This window comes from Oryctolagus cuniculus, chromosome 3, assembly GCF_051225735.1.
Source record: "Oryctolagus cuniculus isolate XC-2025 breed Fujian yellow rabbit chromosome 3, ASM5122573v1, whole genome shotgun sequence".
Lineage (NCBI taxonomy): Eukaryota > Metazoa > Chordata > Mammalia > Lagomorpha > Leporidae > Oryctolagus > Oryctolagus cuniculus.
In genome coordinates, this window is record NC_142869.1 from 12,032,480 (window position 1) to 12,048,560 (window position 16,081).

The 16,081-nt window shown below is 44.2% G+C and overlaps 1 protein-coding gene across 9 annotated transcripts in view; it reads right to left on the minus strand.

The window, feature by feature from the left end:
• The window catches only part of RHBDD1 (rhomboid domain containing 1), a 224,936-nt gene that overhangs the window by 67,737 nt on the left and 141,118 nt on the right, over positions 1-16,081 (minus strand). The gene's annotated exons all lie outside the window — the stretch shown is intronic.

Here is a 16,081-nt window from a genome sequence, read left to right on the forward strand (position 1 = left end):
AGTGGCATCAAGAAACCCCAGTCACAAAGATATGACTCTTTTAAGGGAGTAGACCTCATCTTCCTGAGGAACGTGCGTTTTGCCAAGAAGCACAAGTAGAAGGGCCTGAAGAAGATACAGACTGACAATGCCAAAGCTATAAGTGCAAGTGCTGAGACTATCAACGCTCTTGTCAAGCCCAAGGCAGTTAAGTCCACAATTCCAAAGGGTGTTAGTCATAAGTTTGATTGACTTGCCTACACCACCCACTCCAAGTTTGGGAAGCGTGCTTGTGCCAGCATTGCCAAGCCTCTTAGGCTGTCCTGAGAAATATCAAGGTAAAGGACAAGCCCAAGGCCAAGCCTCAGATCAAGGCCCAGGCCCAAACTGCACGTGCAGCTCCAGCTCCAGCTTAGGCTCAGCACTCCCAGAGAGGCCCACCTCCCCATGAAGGCTACGTAATAACAGCCTCTGTCTGCCAATGTAAAGACAGAGGACTGGTGTGACCCCTAGGCTGCTGTCTGCATGGGGCTAGTGTCCTCCTGGGCTGTTTGTGCAAATAAACCTGAGACAGGAACCGAAAAAAAAAAAAAAAAAGGGTCCAGGTTAAATTTTCAGCTCTATGGGACTCTGCTGTCATCAAAGATGTGACTCAAAAGTTCCAGTAGGGATCCCCATAAATACTGTCAGAAACCAGAGTGGTTCAGCTTTTCAGGAACAACCAAAGGGCCCTGGGTAAAATAACCTACCATCACCAGCATCGCCAACGCCATTGCCACTGCCATGCCCGATTTGTATTCAGGCCTGATTTTACAGGCATTTGGATTCCTTTAAACTCAGTCTTTCTGGTAACATCAAAGCTACTCTACTGCCTGAAGAATGACTGAATTGCTTCCCTTCTGGCTCTGAACACTATACTGCCCTGAATCCTAATTTTTGGGGGCAGGTTCTTAAGTGTGAATTAATTTTTGATATTTCCAAGAGAATTACAAATTTGATATCATCAGCCACTCACCCACACTGTCTGCCACATGTGCACACTGGGTCAGCGCCATGCCAGGGTCAAGGCCTCCTGTCTATCCACTGAGTCTCAGCTAACCTTTGCCTTCCAATTCCCTAACTCTGTATTCACTTTTATTTAAAAAATTAATTTTTTATTTTTATTCGAAAGGCATGGAGACAGAGAGTCAGCAAGAGAACCTCCATTTGCTGGTTTGCTCCCCAGATGATTGCAACAGCCAAGGTTGGGTAGAACCAAAGCCAGGAGCCCAGAACTCCACTCAGGTCTCACACATGGGTGGCAGGCATCCAAGTGTCTGAGCCATCATCTGCATCCCAAGGTGTGTGCATTAGCAGGAAGCTGGATAGGAATTGAAAGAGCTGGTATCTGAACCAGGAACTCAGATATGGGATGTGATGTCTTAACCCACATGGTGGTGGTGGTATCTTAGCCACTGAGTCGAATGCCTGTCCCTGCATTTATTTTTAAAGCCATTTCCATAGTTTCCACTATGACCTTTTCTTACTGCTCTCCATAATCTCCAGGGTCCTCCACAGGTATTTCTCCAAGGGTCTTATCTTTGTGATTCCCATATGGACTTCTCTGTTAAGCATGATGAAGGACCTGGGCAGGTTTCAGTGGGTGGTAGAAAGAGATATCCCCGGGGGCATAATGGAAAGTGTTGGTAGGTAACAGGGAAATGGGCTACCCAGGTATGCTTGGCATGAGTGGTGACTCTTGAGACAAAACTCTGCATTTTGGCAGGTTTGTGTTGGTTCACGTGGGAAGGAGGGCTGCTGAAAAGGTGACTGCCGCCAGTCCCTTCCACAGCTCTGGGACTAAATCCTGACTCCTCTGCTGTTCAGCTACGCATCCTTGACCAAGTAGGTTACCTTCTCCTGATCTTAGTTTCCCTGTCTATAAGATGGGAATAGTAAGAGTAGTTTCTTTCCTGGATTGTTGAGAGCTTTCAAAGAGAAGTGTTACCTAAGTGTTACATGCCCAGGAAAGTCCTGCTGAGCACTGTGTGTTAGGGTTTTTAGATCTCTAACATCAAGGATCATGTGTTCTACTTATTTGTATCATGAACAAACCCTGCATAATATTTTCACAAAATAAAGTGACAAAGCTAATGACTTGTTAAAAGATAGAGCTCAATTCTGTTTGTAGACCATTTGAGCAGTGTCAAATTGCCGGTTGCTAAATATTTACCTTCTAGGCAATCAATACTACACAAGGTAATTGATAGCCTTCATTGAGCAGCATGCTTTCGTAATGTGGAGGAGCTTTTGGGTCACTGGGAAAGCTGGAGTGCTCAGCCAAGACCTTCTTTGCTCTACGTGGTTAAATCATGCACCGGACATTTACAGGCCTGGGTGAAATCGCCCTGCTCTGTTATGAGATTCACCTTTGTGTTCCTGTAAATGGAGGTCAGGCCTCAATTTTATTCAAGGGAACAATGAGCACGCTTCAAAGAACCTCAGGAACACTGCCCAGGTTAAGATGATTTAGCTCAATTATTGCACCAGTAGGGAGATCATATGATTTATTGATTTGTGGTTCTTGATGGAAAAATTTTCAGTTCTCCCCATGCTTATGTATAATGCAGTATCCTCTGCATTTTACATCCAAGGAAAGAAAAGCAATTTCATTCAGATAAGAATTGCTAAAAAGAGCATCAAGAGTTGACAACCATTTTCCCTACTATTCACCGTCCATGTGAATAGATATGTTTAATTTGCTGGTATTCTTAGAGCCTACCCATGATCTGATGAGCACTCTATACCACTCAGTGAAATTATACTAAAGAGAAGTTGCAGGATGGCATAATATCTTTCCCTTCACTAAAGAGGCAATCAGTTTTTTCCTTTCTTTAAAACCAGGGAACCTCTAAATAAATCAGCAGCATTCAGTGGGATTTCTATTGTCAAATGAGAGCAGCAGCAAGGGACCCCTGTTCTCTCTTTCATGAATGTGACTTTATCAGAACCCTCTGAAATGCAAAGCTTCCAAAATGCTTCTCCAAAGGATAGTTGCTAAGTCATTTACTGACAAAAACCAGAAAGGCCTAGAAGAAACCTCAGGTCTAAGGAATTAGCTAGACATTTCTGGACAAGGGAAGTGCTCAAAGACAGCAAGATCACTTTACTTTTTGAGTCACGAATTACATCTTTCTATCTCTTTAAAAATAATTTGAAATTCGCCTAAAACCTCACAACTTTAATACAATGGAAATTTCAAAGGCTCATAGAATAGTTTATGAGAAGGTAACATTTAGATATGACTTGAGAGAAAAAGATTCCCATTTTTATCATTTTAATCAATAAAATCAGCAACAGTGGGGATTTGTTCATTCTGAAACAGTATCTGGAATCTCAAAATGAAAAGCTTTGAAAGAGAGTTCAACTCAGTCCTTATTTTACCTGTTGTACTTTCTGCCTCCACCAGTTGATTAATTTTTGAAGACCTTTAATAGACACAACTGACTTAAAAATCAATACAGTCAGCAATCTGAGTAACCTAGTGTTGGGTCCACTATGTCAGGTCTAGTGTTACTTGCACTATGATCTGAAATCTAGAATTTCCAATCAAACACACAAACAAAGCAAACAAACGAACAAATGCACAGGAAAAGAAAGTAGAGAGGAGACAGAGTATTTGTTCATCCTATTTACCACCAGCCTCTTTGAAGTGTTTGACTTGGTTAATTTCTATGAACTGAGCATGTGGAACATCTGGGTCAAAATACAGAATATCCTCAGAATTCATGTAGTCTTCCAGACACTACCCTGACTTATAACAGCATAGATTTGCTTTCCTGTTTTTGTCCATAAGAGGATATTTTGTCCATAAATGGATCCATAGTGGAATCCTACAATATGTACTTATTGTGAGTAGCTTCATTTCTACATTATGTTTACAAGATCCATCCATACTGGTACATGCAGTTTCTTTTTATCATTACGGGTAGAATTTCTTTGTCTATTTTACAGATTAGAAATTGAGTTTATGTAACCTGACAAGGCCACAGTTGGTTGATAGCTGAATCAAGACTCAAACCCAGATCTCTACCCTGCTTCAGACATACAGTGTATCTGTTGTCTTCTTCAACCCTGTACCAGAATCTGTAAACCTGAAAAATATCATCACCCTAAGTATGACTTAGAGACAAGATTTGTTTAAAAAGCAGCAGAAACAATGAACTTTTTGTATTAGATAAAACTAACTGTAAATAGTTAAGATTTTTATTTTGGATAAAATAAATGAATGTCTTTAGATATATTAGCTCCTTTGATGCTAAGGTTTAGCAAGAAGTAGACCCAGCTGCAAAAGTCAGCCTAGGTGAGGAACCATAAAGTGTTTTTACAACAAAGGACAGTTTGCAACTTCTTACAGAAATAATTGTCTATGTGCTGTTCTCCACCTCCTTGAACTGAGGGGCAGCAAGGAAGGATGAGGCTCATTAGGAATCACTGGAACAGCAAACATGACTGCAAAAGAAAGGCTATGGATTTTAATGCAAAGAATATTTCTATTTTTTAAAATCTGCCTTAAATCCCTTCAAAGTGTTGTCACCAACTCAGCACTTTTCAGGGGGATTTTAATAAGATTGGAAATGATTTCCAAGAATCTTTTATATACATTAAATGGTGCCATAGGATATTTCAATTTTTCCTTGATCTAAACTAGAATGCTTTTGGGTCAAGAATTTGGAAGGTGCCTCAGTTTACCTGATCATATTGGCTGACATGAGGTTAAAAAGAGGTTAAAAATATCCCAAGAATATCTTCCTGTGTTTATGAATTTGGGGACTGTATCCACATTTTGTTCTCAATTCAAATTCATCTAGTGATATTCCCTGGAAAAATTTAGGAAGTCACTGTGGGGTAGGGAGAACTGTGATCAAAGACACAAATACACGAGTTTAGAAAATGCTAGAAAAAGAATGAACACCCTTTGCAATATTAAAATCCCCCTTTTCTCTCAAAAGCTCCAGGGCAATGTGCCCGACTCAGCTCCAAGGGGCAGTTGTGGTCCTGGCCTTTCCTGCTGTTTTTGGGTGCAGATTTCACACTGGCTATGAGACAGGGCTGTGCTGGGGCTTGGGCTGATCTTCACTCCTGGCCAGGCCTGCGACTGGATCAACTCTGCAATGTGGAACCTCAGGCCTTGAAGGATCTCCCAAGTCCAAACTGCTGCCTGCTCTGGACACCTCAGACAACTGGGCCATCTGGACCCCTCTGGCCTTTATTTCCTGGGGTAGAGGAGACTTGCACTGTCCCTTTATGTCATGGTGGGGAGGGACAGGCAGGCAGGAACTTCTCGTAGCCTCCTCAGAGCCTAGATGTGAGTCCTATTCCCAACCTCTTGCTTCCTGATCTTGTGATGTCTTTATGTTTTAATTTCATTATTTCAAAAAGTGAAGGGTAGTGAAGGAGAGGGAATTTAAATGGTAATAAACAGCTCAAAAAGATGGCCTTCCGCTGAGTCATATCGGGTCCTGGCCCAACTGCTGGCTGCCACCTTCATCCTGAAAGAGTGCCTAAGGCTGAAACCTCCCTGCCTGGCTTGCAGCAGTCCTGGCCCCATGTGCTGGAGTTGCCATCAAACAGCAACCAACTGGCCTGTGAAGGCAGGAGTGAGAATTGGGGTCCTGGTCCCTCCACAGCTCAAATGTAAGAAGCTGGCTAGAGCCAGACTGCCTTAAAGAGAGGATAAACTGGACAGCTGCCCATTTGCTACGGTGGCCCTCAATATTATACTGTGCAGAACTGAGATGTTGTTCCAAGATACAGGTTGCTGGGTCCCATCACCAGATATTCTTACTCATTAAGGCTGTCTGAAGGTCAGGAAGCTGCATTTTCATGAGCACCTACATGGTTCTGTTGCAGGCGATGTATCAAATTAATGAGAACTGTTTTGGAAAAATGATATAGGTCAACAGATGTGGATTTCCCTTCCTGGCTCCCCTGAGACCTTGCATAAATCACTCCTCCTCCCTGGGCCTCAGGCTCTTCATCTGTACATAAATGGTGCTGGACTAGATATCTGACACTTTGCACACAGAGATTCAAGGGTCCCTGACTGTTTGGTTCTCAGTGAGACAGCAGGGTTGGCTGGCTGGCCCATTCGTGGGATAATACGATTTGCCACACCATATCATGTGCTGTCGGCTCCTCTTGAGGGTGCTGCCTGTCCCCTCAGTTACCCTGCCTGTGACCTTTGAGCTGGGCAGAGAATTGGCCATGATGTGTTCCTTGGCGGCATCTTCCAACTCATTTGGTCTCATTCAGTGTAAACTCTTATCCCTGCACCCCAACACAGGAAAAAAAAAACTTTAAATAAACTTTATTTTTAAATAATTTTAGATTCACAGGAAAGTTGCACAGATAATAGAAACACTTCAATCCGTTCATCATTAGCAGCTTGAACTGTCATGGTACCTTTGTGAAAGCTAAGGAACCCATGATGATACATCACTGGGATTTACAGTGTAGGCTGCATTTGGATTTCATCAGGGTTTTTTTTTTTTTTTTTTTTTTTTCTACCTATTTCCTTTTTCTGTTCCAGGACCCAACCCAGAAGATCACAGGACTGTTTAGTTATCACAGGACATGTAGTTATCACATCTCCCAGGTTTCTTGTGGTGTAGGGCAGTTTCTTAGTCTTTTCTTATCTCCCATGACCTTGTGAGTTCTGGGTAACATGACCAGATATCCCCAGAGAATGTCCCTCAGTTTGGTTTGCCTGATGTTTGTCCTCAGGGTTAGATTAGGGAGATGGGTTTTGGTGAAGGCTACCATGGAGGCAAATTACCCTTCTCATCATGTACTGGGGGCAGAGACTATCAACAAGTCTTTATCACTGGGGATGCTAACCTTGAACACTTGTTTTTGCTACATTTCTCTGCTTTTTACATTTTTTATGAGTTTCAAGGGAATCATGTTTTGACTTTTGCCCCTATGTGTTACCAGGATAAACTGGGGGAGGTGGGTGGGCACCTCAAACAGGACCAGCTAAATGCAGCAGGGTGGGGTCAGTTTTCATTTTCACTGGGCTCCACATCCTTGAATCCCCAATGAAGTGGTTCTCTGACGTTGGGACAAATGTGTGGATCACCTGGAGTGTGGTTTAAGAAATAGCTTCTGGTTGGGTAGGCTTGCCATAGAGCTCAGGCCACGGTATTTTTAATGAGCTCTTGGGAGATTCCCATGTGGCTGCAGTTCAGGTTTTTCAGCTGAGAATATCCATGGTGGGTTTCATTCCATTGGCCAGCAGGTGGAACCAGAGGCTTGTGACACTCAGTCTGACGAAGGAAACTAGGACAAATTCCAGTCAACAAAGCATTCCGCATGGTAAGCAGAATTAGGGTTATTTTGAAACAGATGGGCTCTACGGAAGCTGCTGCACTAATATGACGGAGTTGTTTATTGTCTAGATGGTCTGTAACCCAGGGATTATTTGCCAGCATCTAGCAGTTTCTATGTCATATCAGAATTCTTCCAGAGCAGAGATTGACAAGGGACTGGGAGAGAAACAGACACAGATATGGATATGGATACGAATAAAGACCTTTTAACCACTTCAGAATTTACTTCTGCTATTGTGCATATGGCCTTGTGTTAGTGAGTGCTTTTACTGGAATGATCTGCAGCCTCCTTACCACTGTAACTCCAAATTAGAGGGGATAAACAGATATAATCTGTGGTAATAGGACAACCAATCTTGGATGCAGTGATAATAAAAACGATTGTTGGAAGGCTCACCAAAGTGGCTCTGTTTCCTGTTCACATTGCCATTCCACCCCCAACAAGTACTTGCCCTTGGTCCTCTTCTTTGCGTCTATCCCTTCTCTTTGTACCACCTCAGTGTTGACTCTAGAAGGGAGGAAGTGAGATCAAAGAAAAGCCACCCAGAGCTCATTCTGACTGTGCCTGATGCAACGGTTCAGTGTGCACAGAAGTCTTAAGACAGCTGTAGCTGGGTTTGACTTGGGGGTCTCTCGGGCCCAGCACTGGGTTAATGTCCAAGAGCAGGACTTAAGAGTATCCCATGAGTCCTAGAACTCTCTGGTGGCCTCCAGCATCAATGGTTTCTTTCAGGAGAAAATTTCTAATACCTTAGCCTCTGACCCCGGAGAGTCTTGCCTGATCAGTCCAGGCTCTGAGTCCACAGGGGAACCTGTTATGGACCTAATGTCTGTATTCATAACACAATTCCATAAGTTGAAGTCCTAATCTCCAATGTAGGGTGTTTGGAGATGAGGCCTGTGGGACATACTCAGGATTAGATGAAGACATGATGGGACTGTTACCCTTATAAGTGGGTAAAGAGACCAAAGCTTGCCCTCTCTGCCATGTGGGGACACAGCAAGAAGGCTGTTAGCCAGCGAGCAACCTTACCAGAAGGTTATCATGCTAGCAACCCGGCTTTCCAGCCTCCAGAACTGTGAGAAATAAATTCCTGTGGTTGAAACTGTCGCTCCCCCTTTGTGGAGGAACGACACAGGACCCTGCGCTGTTCTTTCGTCTGCTCGGCCCTCCCCGGGTTTGCTGCTGGTTCTTCCCGGGTTGGCTACCGTCCCTTCCACCTCCGTGGAAGGGCGGTTCCCCCTGCCACTTTCTCCAATTCCGTGGGGGAGCGGCACACCACCGGCCGGCTCTCTCGGGGGCTGCACAGGTGTTCCTTCAGATAGATGTTCTTGGTGCATGTTGTCTCTCTCCTCCTTTATAGTCCTCTTCCACCAATCCCAACTCTGCTACCCACACGCCGAGTACGCTGCTCTCCTCCAATCAGGAGCAGGTCCTACAGTTTATTGGTTGAACTGGAGGCAGCTGTGTAGAAGCTGTTTCCTCCTCTCCCAGCGCCATATTGTGGGAGAGCAGATGCATAGAATAAGTCTTAATTCCAGTAACTTAGTCTAGTCCGAGTTGCTCCCCACAGAAACCAACTTAACTTTGGTTGAAGCAGCTCAGACTGACTATGACAGCATCTCTGGAGGTTCTGGCTGTCACAGCTTTTAGGCAGCCCTGGTGATCTGAGGGAGGCACAAGTGTGCTTCCTAGTGGATAAAACCCTATACATAATGGCCGGGGACAGTAGTGCCCCCTCTGAGGGATACAATTCCAGTTGCACAGAATACTTTTATTTTATTTTATTTTTTGACAGGCAGAGTGGACAGTGAGAGAGAGGGACAGGGAGAAAGGTCTTCCTTCCATTGGTTCACCCCGCAATGGCCGCTGAGGCTGGTGCATTGCAGCTGGCGCACCGTGCTGATCCGAAGCCAGGAGCCAGGTGCTTCTCCTGGTCTCCCATGGGGTGCAGGGCCCAAGCACTTGGGCCATCCTCCACTGCACTCCTGGGCCACAGCAGAGAGCTGGACAGGAAGAGGAGCAACCGAGACAGAATCTGGCACCCTGGCCGGGACTAGAACCCAGTGTGCCGGCACCACAGGCGGAGGATTAGCCTAGTGAGCCGCAGCACTGGCCCCAGAATACTCTCTTCCATGAGCAGTCAAGACCTCCGCTCACAAACAACAAAATCCCACACCATGGCCAAGGCTCTCGAAACTTCTGTTCAGACAAGATTTAAAGAACCATTTCTGATGACATTTAGACCCCGTTTTTATTTTTTTCTCTTCCTCACTTCCTTCCACTTCTGTTTCAATCCAGAGAAGGCTCAGTTTCTAGCTCGTTAGGCAAAGGATCAAGGTAATGTTCTCATCGACTTTTGAAATCACAGACCATTTGAAATGAGTCAATAGTTCCCTCAGAAACCTCAGTCTTCTTAAAATACCTTTTAACCTTTGTACACACACGCACAAAAAAAAAAGTACAAGCAAACATTATGCCAAGAAATCAAGGAGTAAGAAAAAAACATGGGGAAATAGTGGGACAAGACCTTTGGAAATACACTAGGTGTTTGCAACTTCTGCTGAGCACAGCCACCCTCAGGTCATTGAGTCCAAGTTGCACTGGGCAACTTGCAGGTGCCCAGAGACAAGGCTACGGGGCCTAGGACAGGAAGGGAAAAGCGATGGCTGGACTGACTGGTAGCAAATAACGTGAACTGTTAGAGGGCCCATACTACCAGAAGCTTCTGCACCACACTCCTGCCCATCACACACCATGGCTCAAAGGGATAATGACTTAATACTGGATCCACATCGTGATTACCAAAACTGACATAGGAGGGGACTCGGTAAGAAGCAGATTCAAGGGTCCTAGTGGGAGATTCCAGATCAATGCCTATGGTGGGACCTAGGAATCTGCATTTGTAACAAACACATGGAGTGAGTCTGACGCCTCAGGCCCAAGTAATTGACTTTGAAAAACCTTCATCAGTGAAATTCCAGTCTGGGATTATGCCAGGCTTTTATTATCGGCATCAGGATGGCCTTTAGCTTTGTACAAGAATTTGGTTCATGTTCTCCATGAGTCACAGGCTCTGGTCATTTCCCAGATTGGGGTATGCTCAACCTAGATGGTATAGATTTTATTAGACACTAGTGCAACCAAGCTCTCCTGAAGAATGGAACAAGTATAGTCATAGAACTGCTCTTGAACTTCCATTTGACAAAACATCAGCATAGATGAAACTGGCAGATGTCACTCAATCAGGAACAAAGTGATCCACCTCTGGATCCCTGATTCCTGGCACTTGGTAGGTAGGTGCTACATAAATGTGCAGTGTGTGAATGGAACCAACTAAAATGCCAGCAGGGCAAAGCAGAGAAGAAGACAGGGCGAACAGACCAGCCTGGGGTACTGGGACTAGAGGAAACTGAGGAGCACAGACACGGCAGACAGGGAGCCTCAAGGCCCAGGAGTTTCCATTTTTTACCTCAGCCACCGAATGGCTCCCAAGCCTGAGATACCAATGGCTGGGGAACAAGAGAGGGGAAGGAACATACCGACAAGCTTCAGAATACACCTTAGCTTACTGTTCCTCTGTGAGGTTCATGAGGTTTTCCAGGCTTTAGGGTCTCAAATACATTAGAGAATGTTTAGTAGCTAGAAATAGGCTGATATATGAGATGAATGACATCTACCTACACTGAATGCTGTCTTTTTTAAAAAAATTATTTTATATATTTGAAAGAGTTACAGAGGGAGGTAGACATACACACACACACACACACACAGAGAGAGAGAGAGAGAGAGAGAGAGGGAATGAGAGAGAAAGAGAGAAAGGTTTTCCATCCTCCGATTTACTCCCTAAATGGTTGCAATGCCCAAAGCTGAGCTGATCCAAAGCCAGAAGCCAGGAGCTTATTCTAGGTCTCTCATGTGGGTGCAGGGGCCCAAGCACTTGGGAAACCCTCCACTAATTTCCCAGGCACATTAGCAGGAAGCTGGATTTTGGAAGCAGAGCAGCCAGGACTCAAACCAGTGCCCCTATGAGATGCTGGCACTGCAGGCTGGGGCTTTAACCTGCTGTGTCACAGTGCTGGCCCCTGAATGCTGTCTTAAAGGTTTCCAAAGTTCAAATCATCTCCACTTTTCAATACCATGAGCCTGGTTAGTACATAAGAGTATGTCCAGAAGTTCTGATATCAATACATAATCATAAAGACCATTTCTGACCAGAAAAATTATTCCTGTGGTTCTTAATGGCCAAGCAGAACTTAGTGGTTCAAAGACCTTATTACAGCTAAAGCCACCCGGCATGGCTCTCCTGCAGGTGGACCTGGAGGAAGACAACTGCTCTGAGGAAAACCTGCAATTACAGTGAGTCATGACTGTATCAAAGGTGCCCACATCACAGGGGAAGGGATGAGGGTGTCATGGGAGGGCCACCCAGCCCAACCCCACTGCAGGAAAATACAGCTGTGTGAGGCCTGTGGCAAAACATGTGCTAGCTGGGTTAAAAAGGAAAGCACGGGTTGGGGGAAGTGGGAAAGAAGTGACAAAAAATGACATACTTGTCAAAAGTATGACAACCATGACTTTTGAGTGGTCAGAGCTTGTGGTTTGGGAAACCAGGGTGGGTTCCTCTAGGACAGCCCAGATAACTCAGAAGAGGGCAGCATGGCCTTCTTACACTTTCAGAAAAATAAGCCCGTGTGATAAGCGGTCTGAGCGGCTGGTGGGAGAAATACACAAACAAGCTGGGCCTTGCACTTTGCTCCTCAGAGCTGAGAGTTCTCATGGCAGGGTCTGGGTTGGCCTAGCATTGTGATGGTTGCATGGCTAGCTTCCGGGATTTATAAACTAAGTGTGAAGGTTATTTTATACATACTTGTTTCTGTATGTGATGTTTCTGTACGTGTTCTTTTCGATTTTACTAATTCACCCTGCTCTAAATCCCAACCTTGTGCTCCATTAGAGATCATGTGTGTGCTTATGTGTGTTCATGTAAGTGTGTGCACATGTGTGTGTTCACATGTACAGGCATGTATTGACTTACAGAGGCAAAAGGCAGTGCTGAGACAGAAACATAACAAGCCCGTCCAGGCTTGGGGACATCCAGGAGCTTGCTTGGAATGTGTGACACCTTGAAACAGCCTGCTTCCAACTGCCTCAATGTCAGCTCAAAAGTGATCTTAAAATGGTCTATGCTATGGAGAGATATTCAATAACAACAAAAGTGGGTTATTCCAAAACACCTGCTAATAATTTCTAGTAGGATTAAAACTTACTTTATGAAAAGAAATGGTGGGGCCAGCACTGTGGAATAGTGGGTAAAGCTGCCACCTGCCAGTGCAAGCATCTCATATGGGTACTGGTTCAAGTCCCAACTGCTCCACTTCCAATGTAGCTCTCTGCTATGGCCCAAGAAAGCAGCAGAAGATGGCCCAAGGCCTTGGGCCTCTGTACCCCAATGAGAGACCTAGAAGAAGCTCCAGGTTCCTGACTTTGGATCAGGCAAGCTCTGGCCATTGTGTCCATTTGAGGAGTGAACCAGCAGAAGGAAGACTCACTCTCTCTCTCTCTCTCTCCCCTTCTCTCTCCCTCTGCCTCTGCAACGCTGCCTTTCAAATAAATAAATAAATCTTAAAAAAAAAAAAAAAAACAGATTTCTGTAAAAAAAAAAAAAAAAAAAAAAAGAAAAGAAAAGAAAAGAAAAGAAACTATCAACTCCCAACTTGACTCTCACTGGGATTAAACATGACAATAGGTCTGATCTGATTTCATCATCATTAAAAAAAATCATCTATTATTTTTCACTTTATGTTTCTGTGTGGGAGCAAACTGTTGAAATCCTTACTTAATGTATACTAAGCTGATCTTCTGTATATTAAGATAATCGAAAATGAATCTTGATGTGAATGGAAGGGGAGAGGGAGTGGGAAAGGGGAGGGATGTGGGTGGGACGGTATGGGGGGGAAGCCATAGTAATCCATTATTCGTACTTTGGAAACGTATATTCATTAAATAAAAGTTAAAAAAAAAAAAACAAAGAAAAAGAAAAGAAAGGGTAGATGCAGAAATAAATTTTAAGTCTTAAGTTCCAAGTTAGGAATCTAGAATTAGGCTCATTTCGGGTAACTGAAGATATAGATAAAGAGGGGAGAAACATGTTGCTCTCTGAGCAGCTTGGAAACATCTAAATGTGTGCTTTGACCACAGAAAAAAAACTATCACTGAAAGGCCTACCTATAGTTTCAAGGAGAATCTCAAAATCCTATTAATTTGGAAAGGAGATTCTGTGTGAGATGTACCAGGAGGTCCTAACAGTTACTGTTCAGAGCAGGGAGGGAGCCCTTGGCACACTGGCATCCAGACTGCTCATTTCCAAGATGGGAAATTAAAGTCCAGAGAGGGGAATCAGGACCCATTCTCTCGGAGGTCTGTTCATACTGCCTGACTTCCGTGCTTTCCCTTCTAGTCATTTCATCCTACATACTCCCGACCCCACTTGCAGAATGTGGAGCGACTGTTGGTGCTCTACAAAGCGTTCTTCTGCATCCTCGAGCTGGCAGGGCCAGTAGAAGGACATGGGTTCTGGATGCAGAGTGGACTGAGTCTGAACACTGGCTCTGCCCAGGTTTCTTTAGTCACAGATTCTTATTTTCCTTATCTGGGCAATGCAGACATCTGCCTGTACCCTGGATGTGCTGTGAGGACCAAGTGAATTAAAAGATGCCATCCCTTGGGCTAAATGTGTAAATGACATGCACCATTACACTAATGGGCCACTTTTTGGCTGCCCCACCTCAGGGAATGTCTTTTTCCATCCACCCAAGTTGTCACACAGACCAAGACCTAAACTTCATTCCGGATGCCTTCCTTAGTACCTCCCCACTGATCTCATTCATCACAAAAACCTGTCACCTGAACCTGAATGTTCCCGGAACGTGTCCATTCCCTGTCCCTCGGAGCCACCTGCACCGTGAGCCTGGACTGCAACCTGAGCCCCTGAATCATCAGCCTGCATGTGCTCCAGCTGTTCTCTGCACAGCAGCTGGGACAGCTTTTCAAAAACACATCAACTCTACTTCCCATCTAAAATCCCCTAAAGGTCTCCTTTATTTTAGAACAAAAATTAAAAATCGGTACCCTGCCCAGTTAGCCCTGGGTGGTGTGACTGTGGTTTCCTCTCCAGATCCGCAGAACCCCATTCTTCCTTTACCTCCAATTCCCCAGCTTCTATCTCTTCCAGTTTGTCTCCTTCAGCTCTCAGCTCATACATCACACCCTCAGGAAAGTGAGGGGTTTCCCAGTCACTCCTAATGAGGGTTCTCTGTCCTAGGCCCTCTCAATGTCCCCTTTCTTAAAAGGGTGGGATGCTCCAGTTAGAGAATCTGATCATTTTAATAATGTGCATCCTTGTTGGGTTGTGTATTCAGCAGAAGACAAGAACATAAAGGGTTTGTGTTCACATTCCATCCCCAGGGATGAATAAAGAATGAATGAGAGAATGGAAGGAAGGGAAGCAGGTGTAGAATACTAACTACCATCCCCAGTTTACAGATGAGAAGACTGAGGCTCCAGGAAGGTAGGTGGTTTTCTGAGCTCTCATAGCCCCTAACACTCACTGGTCAGATCTAAAACCAGGTTCTACACCTTCCATCATGTTGCTGTGGAAACACTACCCACATCTCACCCTTTATCTTCCAACTTTTCTTCACTCCAGCCATGGCTCAGAAAAAAAAGTATTTAAAAAGTGTGTGAATATGAGGAGCCATATTCATACACAGAGAAAAAACAAATTTTAAATTGATACAATGAATATTTGAATTAAAAATAGATGACTGTGAAAAGACACAAAATTTGCTGCTGCTGCTTAAACCAAGTGTAACAGTGTTTCCAGAATTGTCTCTGTGGATTTGAAGACAGTAGATAAGGACAGTTGCAAAAGGCCTAGATCTGTTTCCAGACAATTCTCTCAGGGTAGAGAAAATAACGGCAGTGAAGGCTCCAGCAAGGCCACTATACCCTCATGACTGGTCCAAATGGAAGATACGCCTATGAGTCATGTGCAGCTTTCAACACTATAGCGAAAAGAATTTACTAAACATGCCCAAACAGTTCTCTTTGATGTGGTGGACTCTTTTAAAACCACATTGTTCAAATTTATGTTATAATCCAAACCCTTCGTGTTTACAATGGCACTCTTAGAGGAACGCAATATAAAAGTACAACTGTTCCATTTCAAAGAAAAGACTTACAACCTCAGAACAATAGGGCGATTCCCAGTGTGAGTTTATGAGCTGCAAAACCTCAAAAGGTTTCTTCAATTAGCAGTGAAGGCTCTTGACATATTTGCAGCCTGATAGAGGGACTGCTCGTTATATAATTTGGGGTACACTGCTTTCATGAGAACTTTACTTTTCTTTACCTTAGATGACAACCATTGTGCTTCTCTGCGAGCAGTGTTTGATCCCCCTAATTATGTTGTAGGGCCAGGACAGTGTTTTGCAGTTCTCCATCGCTCCTGGGGAAGGCTACAAATTATACATAATGCATTGCATTGTAATTGCTGTACTGTGAACTTGGCTTGCCTTTCCAACACAAAATACCGACATCCAAGTCATTTTATTATAAGAAACCATAAGGGATTCTTTTGGATTATAAACATCTGAAGACATTAACATTCTCACGAATTCCACTTGGCTATTTTGGACACACAGGGGGCAGGCAAGGCTAAAAAGCAAAA